Here is a 24,839-nt window from a genome sequence, read left to right as displayed (position 1 = left end):
TAAGCATTCATTTCGGCCATTAGAGGAATACACAGATTTGGATGCGGAAATACACAGCCTCCATACACTCCGCCGGCGAGCGGAGCGACGGTACAGACAGACTAAATCGGTTTACGGCCTTACAGAGGCCAGACGCATTCAAAAGAAAATGCAGCGTCGCCTTGCTGTACTGTAACATCAACGCTGGAAATCCTTTTGTGAGTATCTTGATCCGTGTAAACCTTTGTCGGTTGTCTGGAGAACAGTTTGCGGACCTTGAACAGCTCCTCAACCACGCCGTCCACTTAAATTTCTAGCCCTCCATCGAGGACACCGAGACGTCGACATAGCCGAAGATTACGGCGCAAGGTTCGCCGGTCCACCTTTAACCTATTCACCTTGCGCACCTATTCCTATTGTCCTCCCTTGCTCCCGAGATCCTCGTATCTGAGATCCGAAATCCTCCTTTCTCTATCGAAGAACTGGAGGCCGCACTCGATGTGTGCAGGCGATCTTCGTCACCACGACTCGATGGCATCACATACTCTGCGCTTGCAAACCTTGGTCAAGAGGCCAGAGATGCACTTCTTGGCCTATACAACGCATCATGGCATGACAGCCTGGTCCCTGACACGCGGAAATCCCGTCGCCTTGTTCCACTCCCCAAGCCTGGCAAATCTCCATTGGAATTGTCATCTTACCGACCAATAGCATTGGCCAGCTGTGTCGGCAAGGTAATGCATAAGAATGATCCTTGCACGGTTAGCATGGTATTTGGTACTTGGAATGGTACATGTACCAATGATGTAAATACATTTCTTCTCGTTTTCGTCATCACGATGCCCGCCTTTCTCGTTGTCTCCTGATTACTGCGGTGAAACCCACCTCACCCAGTTGAGATCACATCAGTACCACCAAGCCCATATCCCAATCCTGATAAAGCAATCAACTCTGCGACCCTTCAGTTACTGAAGAAAAACTCGTGTGTCAAAGGAGCACAGTGCATCAGTGTATAACACTTCCTCCTCGTGCAACAAGCAGTAACCGGCATAGCATTAGCGCGCGACATCATCTGCAAGAAAGGTAGAACCGTCAGTACAGATAGTATACTTGAAGCAAAGTATTTTATTTCTAAGACAAGATGCAGTCTAATAACCCGTTCTGCTTTATTTTTTTATGAGTCCCATATACTGTCCACATTTTATAATTTCTGACAAATTCCAAATCTCTGGCGAGTGACGTTGTGGAAACACACGAACGCTGGAACAACGAGGCGGTAATATGCAGTTAGAATAATTGATGTAAAGGAAGATCCAATGTCACTGATGCAATTGGCAAAGCAGCCAGAAGCTTTTCAAAACCTGCTACGCTGCATGTCGTTTCATAATTGCGGGTTTAAACAAGCGCAAATAAGGAGAAGAATAAGTATTGAGACCCGCTTGAGCGGGAATTAATTAAATCATTTCTTTAATGTGGCTAGCATTCTTTGGACACCTTATCCTCTTTTCGGTATGGCATCCTTATCTAACATTATATATATGTATAGGGTGTCCCCACAATTATACACCAAGACTTACAGATACGTAAATTCCACGTAGCTGGACAGAACCTAGGTAATGTCGTTCGCCGTCGCTTGCAGATACTCAGTTATTTCCTGCATTTCGCCTAATTACTTTTCTTAGTTTTAGTTAATCAACTTCTCAGGTATTATAGTTAGATTAAAGGTGTCAATGAGAAAATTTTAGAGCAGTCCAGAAAACTCCCGATGCAGCTTTCGGTTGCTCAAAACGTGCTACACATAACTGTTTTTCCCAGCGTGAAAGAAGGCCGCGAATACACGCAATATTACCGCGCGACTGGCCGCTCGAGGTAACTTGCGTGTATGCGCGGCCTTCTTTCCCGCTGGCAAAAGCACCATTATATGGAATGTATTGAGCAACAGAAAGCTGCATCGGGAGTTTTCCAGCGAAACTGTTTATGGCTAGGGATCCGTGCATTTTTCGTGTCCGTCAACAAATCTGTGTGCAGAAAAAACTATCATCATCAGCAATGACTCGTGCCACTTCTCCCGCGTTCGTCGTCGTCGTCTTGTTCGACAGCTGACTGCCTGTCCGCTCATCATGCTAGCGTTCCCACACCACCATTCCCTCTGCGAAGGTGCTGACCCCACTGGCGCACTGCCAGTTGGTGCTGTGATTTCGGTCTCAAATTCTTTGCATCAATGTATCGCGAAGTGAAAACGCGAATATATATACCCCTTTCGTCACGATTACTACCGATCAAGACAATAAATGTGTTCGTACCTTCGTTCAAAATTCTGTGTCACATCTTCGTCGTGTGCTACGCAGATTCGCTGGTCGTTTACCTTCACAGAGTGGAATGGCCCGTGGTTTTTGCTAAAATTCTCAAATTCGCCTTTTTCATATAGTTATAATTTTCGAGAAGTTAAATACCTAATTAAGAGTATGTAATTAGTCAGAATGCAAAAAATAATTTGAGTTTCTCCAAGCGACAGCAAGCAACATTACCCTGGTTTTGCCCAGCTACGTGGTATTTCCATATTTTGAATCTTGGTGCATGATAGTTGGCACCCCATACAGGTTGTTTCCATGAAGACAAGGAACTACTCGCCAGCAGCAGAGCGGACAACGCCAGCGTGATAGGCGCCTATGATGCAAGAAAAGAAAACAGGGCAAATATGGCTCTCCTTCAAGTTCATCAAAATGAAGAAAGGCTTAGCGCCATCTTAGATGCCTATTGTAGCAAAGTGAAGGTCCATATGGACGACAAATATTTCCAAATCCTTGCTCGAAATAAAAGATCAAGAAAACAAACTACGAACTAGAATGAATTACTTGCATGGATGCTATCATGCGAAGTTATCCACAAAAGTAAATCCAAGTCGGATATAGATAGTGGTTTTTAGCTTCTACAGATCTTTTAATCGCATGTAGGTCTGTTAAATGGATTATGGGAGAGGCGGACATTACTTGCATAATAAATCGCAAAACGTTAACTAACCTTCTCTTATAATTCTTTTTGTGCACGTTTCGCAAACACAAAATCGAAGCTGAGAACTTTTGAACTCACGGTTTGCCAGAAGACCTAGGACTAGCACCACTGTTAAAATATCCGTCACCAGAATCTTCTAAAAAGCACATCGCCATTCCAGTTAAGATCACCCTTAAGTGCAAGGGAGACGCGTTTGGGAAAGCGTGAACTACAGCGCACAGTTAGAGAGAGAGAGAAAGAGAGCAAAGAAAGGAAAGGCAGGGAGGTCAACCGGACGAGCGTCCGGTTTGCTACCCTACACTGGAGGTGAGGGAAAGGGGGAATAGAAAGATGAAAGAGAAAGGAAGTAATGACTGTGTGCAGTGAAGCCCCCGTATCAGGACGGATAACTTGACTGCTGCTAGACTTCAACATCTCAACTGCAACAAATGCGCTAAAGCGAATGATTGTAAAGTTAATTAATGATAATCTTTATTTGCTCCCTGGACATTCCAATTTTTTTTCTTGCGGGTAAGTTCCTCCTCTCCTAAAAATCAACCTGGAGAGATGGAAAACCATTGTTACTGGCAGCGAAATAAGGCGCTGCGGTTACTGCTTGATCGGTATTATAAAGAATAATCATTTTTAAGTTTTACGGAATTTTTAAACATCACCTGCGGTTGACAGCATAATTCTTGTCCTTCAGCTGGATTATTCGAAGAGGCGGACATTACTAGCACGAGAAATCGAAACACATATCCATCGAATTAAGAAAAGCTCACTAATTAACCTTTTAAATATTTACGCACATATTCCAATTTACGAATTGTAGCCATTGAGCTTGCAAGGCGTAACGTAACCACTTGAAATGAATTTCCAGGATGACGCCAGTTTCGAGTTATTTCCCAAAGTGTAGAAGTAAATATATCGGTGTTCCAGTTACTTTAGTGCTTCAATGCAGAAAGAGCGTTTTGTTAAAAAAGTAAGTGCAGCAACAGTGCATTTTTGCGGCGTGTTTGAATGCGCATATAAGCAAACTAGCGTCATTCTGCAAATTCATTTCAAGTGAATACGCCTTGCAAACTCACCGGCTACGATTCGTAAATTACAATATCTGCAGTATGGTAATTACTTATGAAGATAATTAGCAGATTTTTGTGAATTAGGTGAATATGTGTTTAGATTTCTGATGGAAGTAATGTCCGCCTGTCTGAATAATCCAGATCAAGGACTAGAATGATGTTATCTGCAACAGGCCACTTTCAAAAATTCGATAAAACAAAAATTATCACTCTGTATTATAACATCAAGTTTTGATGAAACGTACTAAACTCGGATACGTACGTGTTCGACAAGGGCAGGCGCCCACGTAAACAGTCGTTTTTGTCGAGGGTTTTGCGGTTGAGAACGATGCAGTTGTACAACTTTCCCCATTTACACCTGTCATTTGGCAGGTCCCTTGAAGTCCGTCTCCTTGTGCCATACAACAAAAGAATATTCCGCCACCGCAATCACCGGTACCGCCGCAACTCCGTCCAAACACTTTGCCGCCCTATTGAAAGATACGACCAGGTCAAAACTAAGTCGCCAGTCATCTCTGTTCGAAAGCTGAACGCAACTCCGGAGTCCCCCACTATGGCGTATCTCATCATGAGATCCTGTTTTTTGGCGCGTAAAACCACATAATGTAATTATTTTTTCTAGCATGCCCATTTTTTATTATTATTAATATTCACCAGTTGCAATATGGTATGGCGTTTCGCATTGCTCGCCTAAAATGTTGTCTATTAGCTGCAGCTGTACGCAGATGTACCACCTGCAACCATGGCTGTAGCTCTCGCCAAATGCGAACCTCAGATATCGCCGATGTGTCTGCCATTTTGCGTTACCGCACATTGTTTGTCTCTGGATGTAAAACACAATGTATGCGCACCCATATACTCAATGTGATTTGTTAAAAAAGAAATGCCCGTCCTGCTTGGACCACGTTATGTGGTCTGCAGTATGTATAAATAAATAATAAATAATAAATAATAAATAAATGAATGCCAACCAAGAATGAGCAAGCGAAACGACCACGAAGCTCACGCTCGGTTCCTTGCAACCATAGAGTTTCTCACTGTATTCCCTAGAGGGAAATCTGGCGCTGCTGCACTGTGGTATGCATCGGAATGCCGGTGTACTGTAATTTCCGATTGGTATCGTTCTCGGAGAGCAAGGACACCTTGAAGCCGCGATTGGCAAGCACTGTTCCGTCTGTCACAATGATGCATTCTTCTACTAAAACGGTACGTAAAACGCCGTTTTAGCTTTATTATTGCACAAAAACATGTTTTGTTTAACTACGAGAACTTGGTATTGCTTGTACAATTATAGGAAACGTAAAAAGTATCAGCGGGCCGCTAAAGTTGGAGGACAGACGACAAGATTCGCGCTCGATTTGAAACAGTTTGTCGTCTGTTCTTGCTTTTCTTCGCTTGGTTATCCATTGTAGGTGAGTAAACTTCACTGGAAGATGTAACAAGCCTGAATGTAAACATTTTATAAATATTTTAGTTTAAGAATGCATTATTTGTGTAGTCATATCCACATTTTAGGCAAAGAACCCCTTACAACACCAGCCAACACAATCCTCGCAGACACATATACCGTCATTCCCATGACGGCACAGCACATTTTAGGAAACTCCCATAGACGGTGGCGCCAGATTTCCCTCTAGGTGTTATAGTGAGAACCTCTATGCTTGCAACAACACCATCCACATGGAGCTCGCCTCCGGGCATCCGCGCTACCGCAAGAAAGCTGCGGTTGCCCGGAAGCGTGACAACCAGTCAGGGATATTTGAACGCTTAAGCCTCCTCCATGCTTTTTCCTTAAACTCTGAAAAAAAAGTCACAGGCCGGCGCGGCGCATGCAGCACAGTCACAGCGTGTACACAGTATGCACGTGACGTCACATCCGCTGCTTCCGCTACCTTCCGCCATCTTGGGGTACCTTATCAACAGGCGCGCGCATAGGCCTATATATTCCCCAAGATGGCGCTGCCGTAAACCGGAAGTCGCAAAGTATCATTAAATAACGTACGTACATACTACGTATGATCTGATCGTGCGGGCGGCCACCCGCACGATCACCGTAAGTCGTAAATGTATTATTGCCAATATAACAATCTAAGGATCGTGCATTTTACAATAGCATCGTAAAAGTTGGCAGGCACGCCGAATACTAAACCTAGCAGCATCTACGACTACTGCAGAGGCAGCTATCTGGTAAACTTTGTTTAGAGTCCGCCTTCTCCAATATTTCGTTTTTCTGTTTTTTTACCAGTGAGCATTACTTCAATTTTCGATGTGACGTGGAGGGAGAGAAGCTTGCTTGACAATTTCTCGCACTTTGTTCTTTAACACAAACAAATAATTTCCTTCTGTGTTTGTTGTGAGGTAACGCAAACGTTTGAGGCAACGTAATGCGGTAATGTCTTGCGTTAATGTTTTGCGGTCATGTTTGCTATTGCAAATGTTGTGCGGTAATGCGAAATTCCCAATGTTCTACACAATGTTGCGCATGTGCTCTCAGAAAGCATATCGCTTAACTGAGATTGATAGTTTAATCTCTGAAGCGTGTAGACGGACTTTTCGGACCCACTCAGGCTAGCACCATCCACTCTCCATGTCTAATGGCAACTTTCAAAGGCTTTTCGAAGACAGACGCGACCTAAGTTCTTCTTCAACCGTCTCGCCAACTCTTTTCAGTCGTTCAGTGCGGCGCTGCGTGTTCTAAGAAGCGAGGAATCTCGCCCATTTTTGCGGCTGTCGGCACCGCAAAGCGAGTGATCATAGGCGATCGATAGAGGAGCCCTTTTTTGGTTCTCTACTACATATGCCACATAAGGCATGCGTTTGCATTTTCACTGGTTAACACTGAAGTTTATATCATGCTTATTATTCAAGTATGAAACTGTTTAAACAAGTCCATTTCCTGTTCGATTTGTTCATGTTTCGATATGTTGCTTAATCGATTTAATTCGTGTTCTACTGTTTCTATAATTTCGGCCTTTCTCATTTGTTTTTATAGTTGTATTTATTACTTTCGCTGCGTTAACTAAGTTTACTCTTCCTTTCGCATAAATAATGTACAGGAGGTCCCAATTCAGTCTTAGACTCCGGGACCTCCTCCTGTATATTACATGTTGCAATAACTTCGTATGTAGTAATACAATTTGATTCTGATTCTGATTCGAGTTGGCTGGCGCGACGCACAGATTTAGCTACAATGCAAGCAGCTGGCGAGACAAACTTACTTGCCCATTCGCACCTGCTGTCGATCGGCGTCTGCTGATCTCCTGCGTGAGGAAAAAGAGACTGTATGTAATGAGCAATACAGATTCTTTCATTGTTAGTACAGAAACTTTCGTAACAGTTCACTCATTCTTTTTTTCAATGAGGACTTGCCCTACAGGAGGCATTTCTCTCTCATTTTTTTTGAAGTTTCTAATCGTAGCATGATATGAATTTCATGGCTCTCAGGAAGGCTATCAACAAAGTCCTGTATTGTAGAAAGATAACTATAACTACAGCAATCAATTAATTTCTTTGTGGCAGTATACTGTGTGGTGTGCACACTACACTTAACAGCACTGCGTTTTGAGCTGCGTCATTCGCTGTATAATAATGGATGGCGGATCGATAAAAGGGCTTAAATGGTCAGAAAACACACCAAAATGGTGGGACAGCGCAATCGCGTTCGATGACAATGATATCCACTTTTTTACATTCTTCGTTCTGGTATGTTGTTCTTCACGTTTCAGCTGCAGGTACTGCGCACTGCTTGTGGGCCCTCTTATTTAGCGCTATTTGTCACGACAATGACGCAATTACTTAGTTCAATGAAATCCCCACGCTCACCCCTTCCAGAACTTTTTGAACAGTTTGAACGACCAAACTGTGTGATAGCCTGATTGTCACGATGTGTGGCGTTGAAGAACGGCAGTCACTGTCAAACTCTGAGTGACATATCCATCTCTTCACTAGACGAACTCACGGAATCGTCTTCAGAAAGAGAAAGACCCGATCAATGTACCTACTATGCATTTGTCAAGGTATACGTTGAGCGCAAGGACGCTAATAATCAAAGCTTTCTGTAGACCGCATGTACAAATAGAGAGATGGTTTTTATGCAGTCGCTAATAACATGACGTCTATCGTGAAACGCTCATGGCAAAAGTGCGTCATGTATGGCGTTTCACACTATTAGTGCTTGTTCGAGGATTAAGCGTGTTTCGAACGAGACGACATGTTTCTTTCATCGCCTGTCTCGGAAAGACTGGCTTGGCTTGGAATTGGTTTGCTTTTCTCCGTCAATAATATTCGAAGAGTCGGAAAAAATGCCGCAGTTTCGCCCGAAAGGTGAAGCATTCATTACGGCAACATGCTATTAGAGAGCAGTACGAATTATTAAGGATATTTCTTTTATTACCAAGCATGGTGTCGCACCGCGCCCAGGCAAATATAAATTGCACAGGCAAAATCCGCGCTCATCTCAATCGATGGCCCCGGACACGTCATGAGACTGACGTGATGAAGAGCGGCAGCAGCGGCGAGCGAATTGTCCTTCGTGCTGCCTCTCCCTTCAACGCGAACGAGGCTGGCTAGAACAATGAATGAATGTGTATTGTTTAGTGGCGCAAGGGCCAGGGATGGCCAAAGAGCGCCATGACTGATAATGTTTTGTTAAGCGCTGATTTGTGAGTTTCGATGGTGGGATGTAACATGGCTGTAAAGTGGCCTAAAATCAATGCGTATCATAGAAGCGTAAAATGATATTGTATAAAATTATGATAGTGCTATATGTAGTTGTATATGGATATAGTACGCTTGATAAGCGATCATGACACTAAAATGCAAGAATATGCCGGTGAGCCCAAAGGCTGGGAGGTGAATGTGCCGGTGTAAAATGCAAAAATAGGCCTTTGAGCCCAAAGGCTGGGAGGCAGGTGCTTTCTATTAATGCAGTTACCGCAGCAGAAACCTCAGTTAAGAGGCTGTGCTACGGATTTCCTGGTGATATAACATGAAAACTACGTACCTCATTTAAAAATTCGAACAACGATTGATATTTAAAGAGAGGTTCTACACCTATGAACATTTGAAGATGGAGTGGAATTCGCTGCCGATGTGGTAATGGAAAATGCTTTTTCCTATTTGTGTCTAATTCCCTGCACTGCATCAGGATGTGAAGCATGGTAAGTGGCTCACCACATTTATCACACGTGGGTGGATCGCCACCAGACAAGAGGTATGCGTGTGTGCTGTATGTGTGTCCTATCCTGAGTCTGCAAAGTGTTATTTCTGTATGGCGGTTCTTTGATACCGGGGGCCAGTTGCCAAGATACGGCTTGATAACATGTAGTTTATTTTCTGTTTCCTTTTCCCACAAGCGCTGCCAGAAAGCCCTTAGCTTTTTTTCTTATTGAGGGCTTGAGGTCCATTACAGGAACAGTCGTGGAAATGTTGGAAGCGTTCGTGTGGACGGATGTGGCTAGCTGGTCAGCCAACACGTTTCCCTCTATCTCTCGGTGCCCCGGCACCCAGCATACGACGATATGCTGCTTGGACGCATAGGTGGTTAGTAACGCTGAGTAAAGAGATACAATGACAGGGTTTTGATATTTTTTGACACTCTTCAAAGCGTTTACGACGCTCAAAGAATCTGTGTATATAACTGCCTTTTGGATATTAAATTCTTTAATGTGTTTAACGGCGGCCAATATGGCGTAGGCCTCTGTTGTGAAAATACTTGTGCTAGGATTCAATATACCGGAATCCGAAAAGGATGGACCGACCGCTGCCTAAGACACGCCAGAATAACACTTCGATGCGGCTGTAAAAAATTCAGGAGAGGAGTATTTGTGCTGTAATTCGAGGAAGTGCATTCGGATATGCGCGACAGGCGCGCGCTTTGTAACAGCTACGAAAGATCGAAAGATGTATCACAGTGTATAGGTTGCCACTGCCAGGGCGGGGGCCGTATAACCGGGGGCATAAGGTGGTATTCAAGCAGTGGAACCCTTGTTTCTTCAACTATGTCTTTAACACGTAGTGAGAAAGGCTTTGCCACTGTGGGCCGGTTGCGGAAAAGTTGAGAACTGAACAAATCATTTATAGTGGAATACGCGGGGTGCTCACTGTTTGCGTTCACTCTCAGAAAATACATAAAAGACGAATATGTTCTCTGCAGTTGAAGTGACCATTCATCCGATTCAACGTACAGGCTTTCCACTGGGCTTGTTCTGAAGGCGCCTGTGGACAGGCGAATTCCTAAGTGGTGGACAGGGTCTAGCATCTTCAGAGCAGTTGGAGTAGCCGACTGGTACACTATGGCTCCATAGTCTAGCCGTGTGCGTATGAGGCTTTTATATAAGTTCATAAGACATTTTCTATCACTGCCCCAGGTTGTGCGTGACAGCACCTTTAAGATATTCATTGTTTTCATACATTTGTTTTTAAGATACTTTATGTGCTGTATAAAAGTTAATTTCGCGTCTAAGATTATGCCTAAAAATTTATGTTCCCTATTTACAGGCAGATGCTCACCATGCAACACAATTTCAGGATCAGGGCGCAGGCCTCTTTTTCTACAGAAAACGACACATGTGCTTTTTCGTGGGTTCAGTCTGAACCCGTTCTCATCCGCCCATTTGGAGACATCGTTAAGAGCAAGCTGGACCTGTCGCTCACAGATTTCGAGAGAACTTGATTGAAATCCTATCTGCACATCGTCAACATATGTTGAGTAGAAGATGCTACGTGGTATGTGTAGACGAAGAGAATTCATTTTTACTATAAAGAGCGTGCAGCTGAGCACCCCGCCCTGCGGCACTCCAGTTTCCTGTACAAGTTTTCGTGACAGAGCGTTGCCCACTCGAACACGGAATGTACGATTAGACAGATAACTTTCGATAACATTGAACATATTTCCGTGTATACCTAACTGTGAGAGGTCTCTCAATATCCCAAACCGCCACGTTGTATCATAGGCTTTCTCCATATCTAAGAATATACTGATAAGAAAAACTGCTTATGGACAAAAACTTGACGGATACGTGCCTCGATACGTATGAGATGGTCAGTGGTGGATCGACCCTCCCGAAACCCGTACTGGTATGGGTCGAGCAATTTGTTTGATTCGAGGAAGTGTAGTAGGTGACAGTTAATCATTTTTTCGAAAACTTTGCAGAGGCAACTTGCTAATGCTATGGGTTTGTAACTTGATACAGAGGAAGGATCCTTTCCGTGCTTTAGAATTGGAATTATAATAGCCTCCTTCCAAACAGAGGGGATATCGCCGGAAAACCATATAACGTTGTAGAGGTAAAGGAGGGCTTCTTGTGTTTCGGAGGGTAGTTGTTTCAACATCTCGTATATTACGCGGTCTGAACCTGGGGCGGATGTATTACAACAGTTCAGTGCTGCCTGCAGTTCTGCTATGCAAAATGGTTCGTTGTACGCCACACTTTTAGCACATTTTCTTTGTAACTTTTGCTGTTCTATTCGCGTTTTGTACTTTAGGAAGGTTTCGGAGCAGTGCGAGGAGCTCGATATGTATTCAAAATGTGCACCAAGAAAGTTGGCTTGATCTTCCAGGCTTTCTCCGTGGCTGTTTACTAAAGGTAAGGAATACGTTTGTTGCCCGTTAACCGTGCTGACTCTATTCCAGACTTTTCTCTCATCTGTGTAAGAGTTAATGCTTGATATAAACTGTGCCCAACTCTCTCGTCTAGCTTGTCGGCGCGTTCGCCTGTGATTTGACATGCTTAAATTTTTCCAGGTTTTCTGCTGTTGGCGAATCGCGAAGCAGCGCCCACGCTTTGTTCTGGTTCCTCCGCGCTTGCCTACATGCATCGTTCCACCAGGGAACACGCCGCTTAGAACCAGTGCCGCTCGCTTGAGTTATACACTTAGAGGCGGCATCAAGTATAAAAGCTGTAAAATGTCTGACAGCATCATCTATGGTTATACCGGACATCTCAGTCCACGTCATGTTAGTAAGAGCTCGGTACCGTTCCCAATCTGCTGAGTCAAACTTCCACCGGGGGACCTGCGAGAGAAGTTGATCTTGTTCCGTCGTACTTAAGATTATTGGGAAGTGGTCACTGCCATACGGGTTACTAAGCACACCCCGTTTAAAATAAGGTAAAGGTGTCGGCGATAAAATGCTAAGATCTATGGCAGAATATGACTTGTTAGCCAGGTTAAAATACGTGGGCTCCTTTGTATTCAAGAGACATGCTCCAGAAGTAAACAGCAGCTGTTCAATGACGCGACCTCGCGCATCACAACGTGAATCGCCCCACAAACTACTGTGTGCATTAAAATCACCAAGAATCAAATAGGGCTCCGGGAGCTCATCTATTAATGATTCTATGTCGCGTCTGTTAAGGTGATAATGTGGTGGTATATACAAGGAGCAGATGGTTATGAGTTTATTTAAATGTGCAGCTCGAATGGCCACTGCCTCAAGGGCCGTTTGGAGCTTGAAATGCGGACATTCTATACTTCTGTCAGCAATGATGGCTACACCGCCAGATGATGCGAGAGCATCCTCGCGGTCTCTTCGGAAAGTCATATATTGTCGGAGGAAGTTGGTGTGCTTGGAAGTTAGATGGGTTTCTTGCACACACAGCACTTTAGGATTATACTTAGAGAGAATTTCTTGGACATCATCTAGGTTTCTTAATAGTCCTTTAACATTCCACTGTATGATGTTATGCATGTTGAAAAAAAAATTGTGCTGTGTGTCTCGAGAGAGAGGAGAATGACGTTACTTTACAGAGCCTTTGTTAGGCCCTGTAATTGGTGTTTTGTCTTTTCTGGAGCGGTCAAGAGAACCTCGCCGCTCCTTCGACGCTACCTGAGCCGTTTGGCTTGGATTGGTGTCCATAGCTTCTTGCAAGGCACTGGACACCCGCTCCAGAGAGAGATGTGTGCGTCGCGTAGACTTCATCTCAAGCGACGAAGTCTTCATCCCCACCAGGCCGGAGGTCGACAAGACCCCTGTGGCCTCTGCGGTGCCCTGGCTGCTGCCGGAGCTTGAAGAGGCCATTGGTGTGGACACTTCGAGAGAGGGTAGGGCAGCGTTGGCTGCTCCCACTGTAGGGGCGGGTGGCGCAAGCCTCGGCACGCTAGGCGTGGTCCGGGCTGCCGCCAGAAGCCGTTGTGTGCCGCCCCCCGTTGCACCACTTCAGCGAAAGATGTTTTCGATGTAAATAATGAGGATACCCTTTGTCGTGCTTCACGGAATGTTATGTTCTCTTTAAATTTTACAGTAATTATCTCCTTTTCTTTCTTCCAGGCTGAACAAGATCTGGAGTATGCAGGGTGACTGCCGTCGCATTTGGCACAATGAACCTCATCATTATTGCAGTCATCAGCAGAGTGACCGGTTGTGCCACACTTTGCGCACATAAGCTGTGCTCGGCAGCTCTGGGATGCGTGACCGAATCTCTAACATTTGAAGCAACGTCGCGGGTTCGGAATGTAGGGTCGAACATGAAGTTTTACATAGCCGATTTCAAGTGTTTCGGGTAGAGTAGTTGAGCTGAAAGTGAGTATTAAATGCTTTGTTGCGATTTCATTGTCATTCCGTCTGATTTTGATGCGCTGCACATAGATTACGCCTTGGTCCTTCCATTCATCCAGGAGTTCTTCTTCATTCAATGCCATTAAGTCTTCATCTGATACTACGCCTTTGACTGTGTTCATAGTTCGATGTGCGCTGACAGAAACAGGGATGTTACCAAAAGCTACGAGATGTGCGTGTCTGTGTACTGTTCTTTGTCTTTTAGTTCGAGGAGCAAATCCCCACTTGCCATCTTTGTTACTTTATAACCAGCTCCAATGGTCTCTTTTAGGCACTTGGCCACAAGGAATGGAAAAATTGCTCTAGCCTTTGTGGATGTTTGTTCACAGTGAAGGACGTGGAATTTCGGAAATGTTTCTTTGTTTCTGGGTAAGAACAGCGAGGTTGCGTCGGTGCGTACCATTTTCGGGGCACGATCGGTTGAAAACGGGTTGGAGGATCCCATGGAAAAAAGTGAGTTGTTCGGCAACGGCGTCTGCCACCCACCACGGAGCCCAACAAGGGGACGTGGCAGAACAAGTAAACAAGTCTGCACAGCGCCAGCAATATGCCGTTACTATAACCCAATATGGTATACCCAAGGTAGGACAGCCACACCAGGTTAACCCTTGCAGCCAGGAAAAGTCGAAATGAATGGAAAAGATGAGATGACAGGAAAGATCAAAAGTGGAAGAGAAAGACGAAGATGAGGGTAGAGAGAGACAGGAAAAGGCGACTGCCGATTTCCCCCGGGTGGGTCAGTCCGGGGGTGCCGTCTACGTGAAGCAGAGGCCAAAGAGGCATGTTGCCTCCGCCGGGGGGCCTTAAAGGTCCGAACACCCGGCATCGGCTCAACCCCCAGGATCCCCCTTTCCCAGGACACGGCTAAGCCTTGCACGGCTACACGCGGGAGGGTCCAACCCTCGTGTGCTCGGGTCCGTGGTGTCGCGACATACCAAACGCCTGCTGACGCAGACGCCCCTGCGGGGCTGGCTAGAACAAAGCGCTCACGAAGTCATCAGCTATCTATCGTTGTCCAGCCTTTGCACCCAGAGCACGTTACCTCCAAGGTAGGGCGCGTGCAGCCGTGCAATGGCAGTTGCCGCAGGAGTAGAATAAGCGCACTGCTACCCTTCGTGGCCCCTTCCCGACAAGCGCACACAGGTTTCCCACGGGCCTAATGCAAAGCAGGCGTGTGCACTCTGCTTTATAGCATCATGCTACTTGGCCTACTCGGGGGCGTCCCCATTATATTCTATGGCAGCCTGGTAAGGTAGCATAACGTCACGGATCAAAGTGCACCAGCCCTGTGGTCAAGGGTCTCAACGCGCTCGCTTGCTCGTGAGGAGTTCATAACTCGAAGGGCTACTACGCGGCGTTCAATTATTAATGCTTTCGAATTCACGGCTCGTAAGAAGTGCTTAGGTGTCCTCGGATTTATAATTAGTTACTTTGTGTTTTATGAATTCTGTCAAACTATTGAACTACTAAGTCTTATAATTCGATATAAGAAGAACCCTCGCAGCAGTACAAAGAGGTGCTGTAAACAAGGATTGACATATTCTTAAACTGCAAGAAAATTATGATGAAGAGGGCACCTTGTAATTCTGCTGTTTTGGTATATAAACAAGTTTTCAGCGGTACCGGTCCCGTTACTTTTCCAACTGACTTCGTATGTGCTGAAGCATATACCATCACAAGAGTCATTAGTAGTAGTATAAAACTTTTATTCACATTCAATTTGATCACATTCAGGTCCAGTGGGTGGGTCCCTCAGTCCAGGGCCCCACTGGCGATCGCGGCACGCCGGGCTTGGTCGGGAAGGGCCAATTGGTCCTCCCGCACCGTGCTGGCTAGCCACACCTCCCACTGCCTACTGTTGGAGTTTTGCCCCATAAGGGGTGATCGGATTTCTTGTGGCCGACTCTGGCACGACCATGTGATATGGTCGAGAGATGGCCGCCCTCCGCACCAAGGGCAAGTGTTGGGATACCGGGTGGGGTGTATGTGGTGTAGTAGGAGTAGGTGTGGGTATGTACGGGTTTGTAGTCGGCGCCAGTCCCGCATTTGCGCCGAGTCCAAGGATGTGTCTGGAAAGCTATACCGTTGCCTTCCTCGTCTCTGTGCCTCCAAGATATATTTTGCTGTGATCGGAGATTCTGCGAGAGTGCGTTCCGTCGCTCGGATGCTATATTCTCGAGCGAGGCGGTCCGCCCTCTCGTTACCCCTCACTCCGGCGTGCGCCGCACACCACGTAATAGCGTGGTGTTCCGTGAGATTTCTTCCTAGGATTTTGATGGTGAGTTTGGGCAGGGTGCCTGCCATGAAAAGGCGACATGCCGACTGCGAGTCGGTTAGTATTAACGCAGAACGTGCTCTATTTTCAGCGTCACGTATAGCCAGAACCACCGCAGTAGCCTCTGCTGTGGCCGCCGACCCTGTTTTGACTGTTGCGGAAATAGTAGCTTGTGCGTTTGTGGCTACCACAGTGAAAGTTTTGCTATCCTGTTTGCACGCGTCCGTGTAATAAACCTCCGGATTTCTACCGAACCTGCGTTCGAGTGTCCTGGCCCGTGCAAGGCGCCGTTGTCTGTGGTATTTCTCGCTCATGTTTTTAGGGATTGGGGACACAGAGATCTGAGCTCGTATGTTCGATGGGAGGAGTTCTGTTTGGTCGTTACAATGTGCCGGTCTGAGTGGATACCCTAATCGACGGAGAAGTGTTCGACCTTGCTCCGTGGAATTGAGTCTTTCTCGTTGTGCAATCAGTGTTGCAGCCACGAGTTCTTCAAATGTGTTGCTAATACCCATTGCATTAAAAAGGGTCGTGCTAGTACAAATCGGTAGACCAAGCACCGCCTTATTAGCTGTGCGTATAAGGGCGTTTATTTTAGTTTCCTCTGAGTTTGATACTTTTTGGAAAGGAAGGCCAAAGGTTACACGGCTTATGATAAATGCCTGTACGAGCCTTATCGTCTCTTCCTCCTTGAAGCCTTTTCTGTTTCTTGCTACTCTGTTTATCATCCTAGACCGCTGTTAACCGTTTTCCGGAGATTTGCGATCGTGTGCCCTACTGCTCCATTTTCCTGTATCCATAGTCCGAGTATCCGAGCTTTAGATACCTCCTGTATTGTTTGACCTCCCAGAGCAAGCTTTATCGGAAGTCTATCGTCCTTTCGTGTATAAGGCGCTCTTACTCGGATTAGTTCAGACTTCTCCGGGGCGCAATTCATGCCAGCTTTTGTTACATGATCATCAACAATGCTAATTGCCTTCTGGAGGGTTTCCTGACGTTCCCCTAAAGATCCCTTTGCGGTCCAGAGAGTTACGTCGTCCGCGTAAATCTAGTGAATGCCGTGTTGCCTTAGAAACGAGCCGTTCAAAGTTATACTGCGGTGTATATCGGTAATTATGAACATGTAACTTACAGAAGTCGCAGTTACACGAGTAGCGAAGTGTGTTTCCGCTACATTTCTTCAGCGCTTTCCGCACACGCAGAGCCATCTTGCGGCAAACACAGAAGACCCCCTCCTTTCAATGTACGGCGCTGCCCCGACAGGTGGCGCGCCACGCGCGCATTGGGGTTGTGCGGGGACAGGTGCGAGGCGCGTCGCGTCTCGGACTCCTCTCCCCTGACGACGTTTCTCCTTGCTCCCTCACGGGTTGCAGAATCAAGCGTCCTTCCATTCATTAGATCACTATCTGTCTATCTCTCTGCCCGTACCGATCACGACGTTTGGCTGGCGTGCATCGTTTCCCCGGGGCTCCGAGACACCGAGTTCTTTGGTTCGTTCCGCTTGCTCAGGCGCACGTTTCGTTGCCGCGCCGAACGCTCCGTTGCTCGACGCTCACCGCGTCCGATGCGGGGCGCCTCGTAAGTGATCGCTGCGCCGTAGCCCATTGTCTTACACCCCTTGGCGGGTCCACGGGAACGCTATCGCGTTCCACTCTTGAAGGCGAAGCTTAAGCGTCCTCCAATTTTTATCTCCCTCATGATTTCAATTAAACATAACCACGTTTCCTTTGAATCCCACTTAGCGTGACCTAGTTTGCTATTACAATACCACCGTCTAGCCAAACTGCACTTGGCTGTAACCTGATTTCAGCCAGTCCGAAACCGTTCCCTTAATACTTTATAATCTGGTTCGCTCTTATTCCATTCTTCCCTGCTTCATCCTCAAGCTAGCACAATTCGAATATTCTACAGATAATCTATTTGTTATTCGGCTTCCCTTGCTTTGCTCTTTATGCGAAAGCATCAAATGGCCTGTGGAGCAAAAAATCCGGCGTCGGTAGCAACGAAATGGCGCCTAAATTCCCGCTGGCTGCGACGCCACGTCACGTCCGTGCCTCGACGGAGCAGAGCTGGCGACAGGGAACGCCTGCTGCCACGACGGTGCACCAGGCGTTGTGTGAAGGGAGAGGGCATCGCCGCGACGCCACGTCATGCTCGCTTTCAGAAGCCCGCGTTATCTCGCCTCGGTAATCGCTATAAGAAATTAACGTGTACGAAAACAAATCGAAAGAAAAAGCGATGGCGCTAGTAAGTTTCGAACCTACGAGCCCCCGCTCAGTGTCTTATCTACTGGCCTAAACCATAGCAAGCCTGTGCACTCTGCTTGGACCGAAGTTTCCATCGCCAAGCCTGGCATGACGTAAGGGGTGACGTCAAAATCACCGCTGCTATACTTGGGAGCGGAACCACATTAGATTATGTGGTCGTCGGGCAACATAGCATTACGTCACGGATCGTAGTGCACCGGCATGGTGGTCAAGCGTCTCAACGCGCTCTCTTGCCCGCGAGGAGTTCATACCTCGAAGGACCACTACGCGGCGTTCAATTGGACATTGTTGCCTTCGTATTCAGAATTCATAAGAACTGCTTGTGCGTCCTCGCATTCTTTATTAGTTGATTATGCCTTCAATTGTGCCAAACTATTGTACTAAGTGCTATAATTCTGTCTCACCAGCTAAAAGGCATTCCGATCACATTTTTGAGTAACCTCCTCGATCTCTTTCATGTAAAAAAAGTCAATCTACCGGCTGCTACTTCCGCACAATGGATAATAACTCCACAATTCAAGCAATGACTTGTACCTTTTCGGTTATGATGTTGTATTTTACAAGCATCAGTATGCCACCATCCATTCCGCCTTTACGAAGGAGATGCTACGAATGGTAACCAAGTAATTTGTAACCAGGCAACCAGGTAACCAGATAATATGCAAGAATAACCCTCCCAGCAGTACATAGAGGTGTTGTACAGAAGGATTGACTTATGCCTTAAACTGCAGGAGAGTTATTTTCAAGAGGGCACTTTATAATTTGCTGTTTGGCATATAAAAAAGTTGGCGATACCGCTCCCGTCATTCTTCAGACAGACCTAGTATACAATAACGCTTAACATCGCCAGGGGAATTACACTTCCTCAATACATCTTTTTGGGCCAGTTAGTTCATCTGAAAACATATGGATAACACACAAGCGCTTGTGTTTACGTGTCTCCCTTCTTGTGGTCGTCTGTTTCGCAGTTACCCCGATGTTTCTAGGGGAATCATATTGCACTAAATTGAAAATATAGAAACCAGATTGTAAAAGAAAAAAAGTGCACTTACAGTTCCAGTACGTGAAAACCCAGCGAAAACACCCAAGATGAAATTAAGAACAAGAACGCACCCAAGTGATGCGTTCATGTTCATATGCTAACAGAACTCCCCAGTGGTTTAAAGAAAGCACACTACTGAAGATGAATGTACGCGGCATCTCCTTTGTATGCGTCGCCGGTACGCTTTAGCAGAGATACACATTTATGAAAAGGCACTCCGAGAGAAGCACCATATGGGCTGGTTTCATTATGCAGCTGTGAACGTGACCTGGCTACTTGCTGTACTGCGTCAGGCTTGGTATTTTACGCCATCAGCCATAAATCATTTTCTGAAACAAACATTTCATTAGCATGGCATGCTCCATACTTGAGTGAACGGAAAATGCACATGAATTATGAGAATTGTCTACTAACGAGTAGGCATTCTTCGGCTCGGCTGCTACTTCGCTTTTGCTTATTATTTAGCAAGCTCATGCATGAATACCCATCGCTGTCAATCATCTACTATTACACTGTTATAATGAGCACATGTATTAACTTCCTTATTACATGCATTAATTTTGCAGATACATCGTATCAATTAAGCCGAAATGCCATCAGAAATTCTTTTTTGCCTCCAGCGTGCCGAGGATGCCGCCAGGACTCACGAACTCCTGGCCGTCACCTAGGCGGGGCCTTTGACCCTCCCCACCAACTCGCAGGGCACACAATAAAGTTCTTTCCTCCTCACCGCAGCTTTTTCTTTTTTCTTTTGTCACGACCTTGACACGGCCATGGCGACGTCACAAGCTCTTTTTTCTTTTTTTGACGCTACCAATTATCCACTATTAGACTACTATAACGATTAAATGTGTTAAGTTGACCAATTATGTACTTATCTTGCAGATATTGGGCGGCACAGGACGGGCAGGTTTTGGTGGAGTAGGACTGTAGGAAACTTAGGAAATGGAGAGAAACCTCTTAATGTCCTTTTGACTTGAACCGTGTTGGATGTAAACTGAGGCCAAAGCAACTTTCACTCCCATGAATGTAATGTGGTTCACACGTACACATGACTGCCACGCTGCGGTGCATTGTTTGAATCCCGATCAAAACTTTTCTTTTTATGTTTTTGTATTGTTGTTTTCTAACGCTACCATTCATCTACTATTACACTACTATAACGATTACCTGTGTTAGTTTGATCAGAGAGAGATGTGTGTCTCGATTCAATGATTACCTCGATCAGAGCAATCTCTAAGAGGCCTATAGATCATTCACAACGTCCAGAGTCCTCTTTTTCCTAGCAAAGTTGCAGCTTGTCTACAGTGTTTCGCCCTATCAAGTCACACTCAGTATTCTTATGTTGAACGTGTTTTATTTTATTTTGCACACAACGTGTGACCACACAGCAACAACAACTGGTAGGGCTTATTAATACAGGGACAATGAGACATCCACCCAAACGTAACAAATGGATACCAAGAAAACCCATACGGGTTCCTCGAAAGCAAAAGCCTCGCAGCTGGAAGAAAAATTTGTCCTCGTCGAGGACTCGAACCCGGCACCACCACCTTTTCGGGGCAGCCGCTCTACGATCTGACGTATGATGTATCCACCACGTATAACGTCTCTGTTGGAGCAACGTTTATTTCGACCGAGTGCTCAGCGTCGAAACAGCACAGGCACACACACCCGATAACGATGATCGCCCACGGAACTGAAGATGAGGATCGATCAACGTAGGATGACGGTGATAATATACAGATGAAGAAGGCGAGCGTAATAAACGCCCATAATACGTCAACCCCGACTCGCAAGCAAACGTACGCCCACTCTATCGCCAACGTATCAAGTTAATGGGCGCACACTTGAATCCACGCGCCGAAAAACTTGGGTACCGGCGACCACACCCACAGCACACGAATGTCCGAAGGTGAACATTTCGTGACGGTCCACAAAGTAAGCTAGTGACTAGCGATAATGCGTCTTCGCTACCAGCTATTACGAAGTACAGTAAATCTGTTCCATGCCATTGGACGCCACAAGAGAGAATCTATAGCAACTGAGCACACCCGCGGACGACTAAGCAGAATATGCACAATCATATAGCGATCACACCGAGGAACATTAATGATTCAGAAACGCGACAAGCTGCTTTAATTTCTTTGCCAAATAAAGAACGAAGAGCAAAACACACTGATCGTGATTTAATTCATAAGCAGAAAGTTTGGACAGCTTCGAATACATTTCTAGCTCCGCGTTTAATACGAGCACCATGTACGCTGCTCGCGCCGTTCGAACAAGGCGTAATGAACTCCTAACGCCCTTACATGTCCTCTGGGGCTTTGGCCAAAGCTTCGTGTCGTCCACCCAATCACTGTTTACTATATTTGCCGAAAGAGAGGTTTGCTGAGCCCCACTGGGGTGTCATGCACATCCACGGTAAACACGAAGGCAACGGAGGCCGCTGTGGCAAGCCACGGACGCGTCACCACGGGATCAAATATGGCGCCGCCCACGAGCTCGCCGTGAAAAGGGTCAATATTTCCAATTCTTCATGAAAAGTCACCAAAGAATGACATTTGGCGCCGCACGCAGAAGAAACATGAAGATACATAAGCGACCTATCACGTTACCTTCTACTAGGGTACGCGATCCCTGCTCTTTTTTTTTAAGCGTTTTTTTTTTTCTACTATAAGATTTTTTTTTCCCACTTACAAAGGGCACATGAGCCTTCGTTTATAGTCAGTATAAAAAGTGGTCTTGCCTTCGCCTTCGTTTTCGTTGAGTTGTCCTCGCTCGTCTGTCGACAGACTATCGATGCGGGGTGCCAGCCAGCCATGACGTAGGCGTGCTCATCGAAAAAAAGGAGGTAAAAATACAAAAAACATCTGTAGAACAACGCAACCTTATTGTACCACTTTTTTTATTTTCCAAAGTGGTTGAGAAGGTCAAAATAAACGTAGTTAATACAAAAGGATAGAAAGTTGGGCGAGTTGGTTTAGTTGAGAGTTAGCGGTCGTCGTGTGTGCTTCTAGTTTCTGTCCGTGTCATTTCGCACTACAATGCAAGATCATGTAAAGTTAGTTAACCACAGTTACACTCACTCCTGTGAATGCAGAACGACGGACGGCTTTCACAATTTGTGAGACGGGCTATCGGCACCGCTCTCACTTCTCAGCGTTGCCGGAGGAGGGAATCTTTCTTTCTTTACAGGCTGCTATGACCGAAAATTTGTTTTCGAAATATTCACGTATATTTGGAAGTAACAGCGGCAGGTCTAGACACTAGCCAGAGTGAGCTTTTTTTGTTGCGCCATAAAAAAAACTAGGTCCTCAAAAATGGCTTGTCAGTCCCTTCAAGGAAACCACCTATGCGGTTATTCTACGTACGGCGTTCCTTATTCCCATTCTCATCGTCCTCTTTCATGACTTTTTTCTTGTCCCTTTCCTTTTTCCCCTGTGGTAGAGTATGAGGCCAGAGCGCACAATCTCGGATCGACTTTTTTGCCTTTCAATCAACAATTTTTCCTCCTCGCGTTTCATTTGCAGTGGTGCGCGAATTGTGTTCGGAATGTGTGCGCAAGCCCTCTTCCACGGAGTGTGCTTTCATTTTATGGTCCAGGAATGACCCTGGGCACGTAAATTGCAACGTTTTGCGTTCTGCGCGAGGAGTCGTAAACGGAAACGCGCCGCTTCCTGTAAGTAATTTGCTAGAAAAGGAAGTGTGGATTGTCTCTCCGAAGTTATGGGTTTCTATGCCCTGCAATAAGATTTTTTGATCCCTTGCGCGAAACGCCTGTTTCAGATAAGAAAACAACACGACTGTGTGCTATGTCGACGCTGCGCAAAGACGAGCATATGGACCATGACATTTCTAGTAGCAGCAGCCCGGCATAAGCCACTGTTTAGTCATGCATTACTCACGTACTGACGTGCCATCGCTCGACAAGGTTGGTTAACCCCGCTTTCAACGAGCCAAATTTTTTGTTTAGCACTGTTTTTCTTGCCCTTCGTCATTGGTTTGCACAAAGCTGTGCCTCGTGATCGCCGAGAGAATTATAAAGAGAAGTGAATAGAGCGGAACGAAAAGAATCCTAACATGATGCGGCCTCTGTTTCCCATCATGTATTTTTTTAATGCGAAAGCGTCAAATGGCCCATCGAGCGAAGAAGCCGGCGACATCTGCAAATGCGAAACTTCCCATTAGCTGCGACGTCACGTCAACCTGGCTCGCGCTTGCTGGCTCGGGCCCCGACGAAGCAGAGCAGACGAAGGGGGAACACTTGCAGCCGCGGCATTGAGCGAGGGGAGAGGAAATCACCGCAACGCCACGTCACGTCACCCTCGCTCTCGGAAGCTTGGGTTATTCGCGCGTTCCTTGTCCGCCCAAGCTCTCGCGTGTTTTCTAACCGTGCCTCGCTAGGGCCACATCAAAATGCGCCAAGCGCTTCAATGCGCTCGCTTGCCCTTGAGTTCGCAACACGAAGGACCGCTCAGCGGTGTTCAATTGGTCATTATTACTTTCGCATTCACAACTCATAAGCAGTACTTGGGTGTCCTCAGACTTTTTTTCCTATGTTCGTCATTCATGCAGCACGAATACCGTGAGAGCGCAGCTCTTGCTCGCTTTATGCACAAGGGCCTGTGTGCCCCTTGGCAGCCCTTGCGGTACATAACAGTACCCTCGGCAATGCGGTATGTCGCTACATTGCTTGAATGCTAATCGCTTTAACAACGTCGACAGTAATTTTTATTCCACACATCGAAAGAGTGAGGCTTAGAATGAGGAGGTGGCCTCAGCGTCATGACGGCCTAACGGTATACGGACGGATGGATCAAGTCGAGCGGCACCCTGGAATTCGTCCCAGTTTTCTACGCTGTTTTCCTTTTACGTTCCGGTACTAAGGCTACAGGTATATATCCTAGCATATTAAATATTACCAAGGTCTTTCCAATTTATGGAAACGCGGATGCAGATGACCTGTGTAGCCACCGCCCGTCCTGTCAACCCTAATGAATTGTTACCAGAAGTGTTGTTATCGCAATAGCAACTATACTTAAATGATATTGCGCGACATAAAAACGACACGGACGTGAAAGACGACACACTAAGCGCAAACTTTTTTTTTTTATGTCGCGCAATATCATTTAAGCAATGGATTACCAACTTGCCCGGAATGCTGCTCTCATTAAGCAAATATACGGACACTATAGGCGCATTCCTGCCGTCGCTGTCGCCGTGAGGTTCCGTATAAAGTCCAAGAGCGATAAAACCGTCGTCGCGGCCGTATACTGCATGTGCGAGTGAAAGCTTGCGAGGGTGAGCTGGCGAACGCGGCTGAATGTCGCGTGCGCGATCGTGATGGCCGTTAGCTTCGTATGCGCTGTGCTTCCGACCTTTCGTTCTGCTGCTGCTGCCGCGACTCATCACTCCAGCATTTTTACAGCGAGTTTCCGAGCTGATGAAGCGAGATCTGTTCACGTTTACTTACCTGTGCGTGCGTGACACCGTGCTTGTTAACTTAGTTTAAGACAAGTTGGCGGGCTAGTTGGTTTTAATAATAATAATAATAATATATGGGGTTTTACGTGCCAAAACCACTTTCTGATTATGAGGCACGCCGTAGTGGAGGACTCCGGAAATTTCGACCACCTGGGGTTCT

General features: G+C 46.1%; 1 long non-coding RNA gene across 1 annotated transcript; it reads right to left on the bottom strand.

The window, feature by feature from the left end:
* Positions 1–1,086: 1,086 nt before the first annotated feature.
* LOC129383713 (uncharacterized) lies at positions 1,087–19,436 on the bottom strand. Its single transcript, XR_008611579.2, has 4 exons — positions 19,203–19,436; positions 7,271–7,312; positions 4,315–4,522; positions 1,087–1,239 (listed from the first exon to the last, which is right to left on the bottom strand). It is a non-coding gene; the product is annotated as an uncharacterized lncRNA (long non-coding RNA).
* Between the last annotated feature and the right edge of the window lie 5,403 nt (positions 19,437–24,839).

The sequence above is a fragment of the Dermacentor andersoni genome, chromosome 9 (assembly GCF_023375885.2).
Source record: "Dermacentor andersoni chromosome 9, qqDerAnde1_hic_scaffold, whole genome shotgun sequence".
Taxonomy (NCBI): domain Eukaryota; kingdom Metazoa; phylum Arthropoda; class Arachnida; order Ixodida; family Ixodidae; genus Dermacentor; species Dermacentor andersoni.
This window is presented reverse-complemented; position numbering and strand designations above follow the sequence as displayed.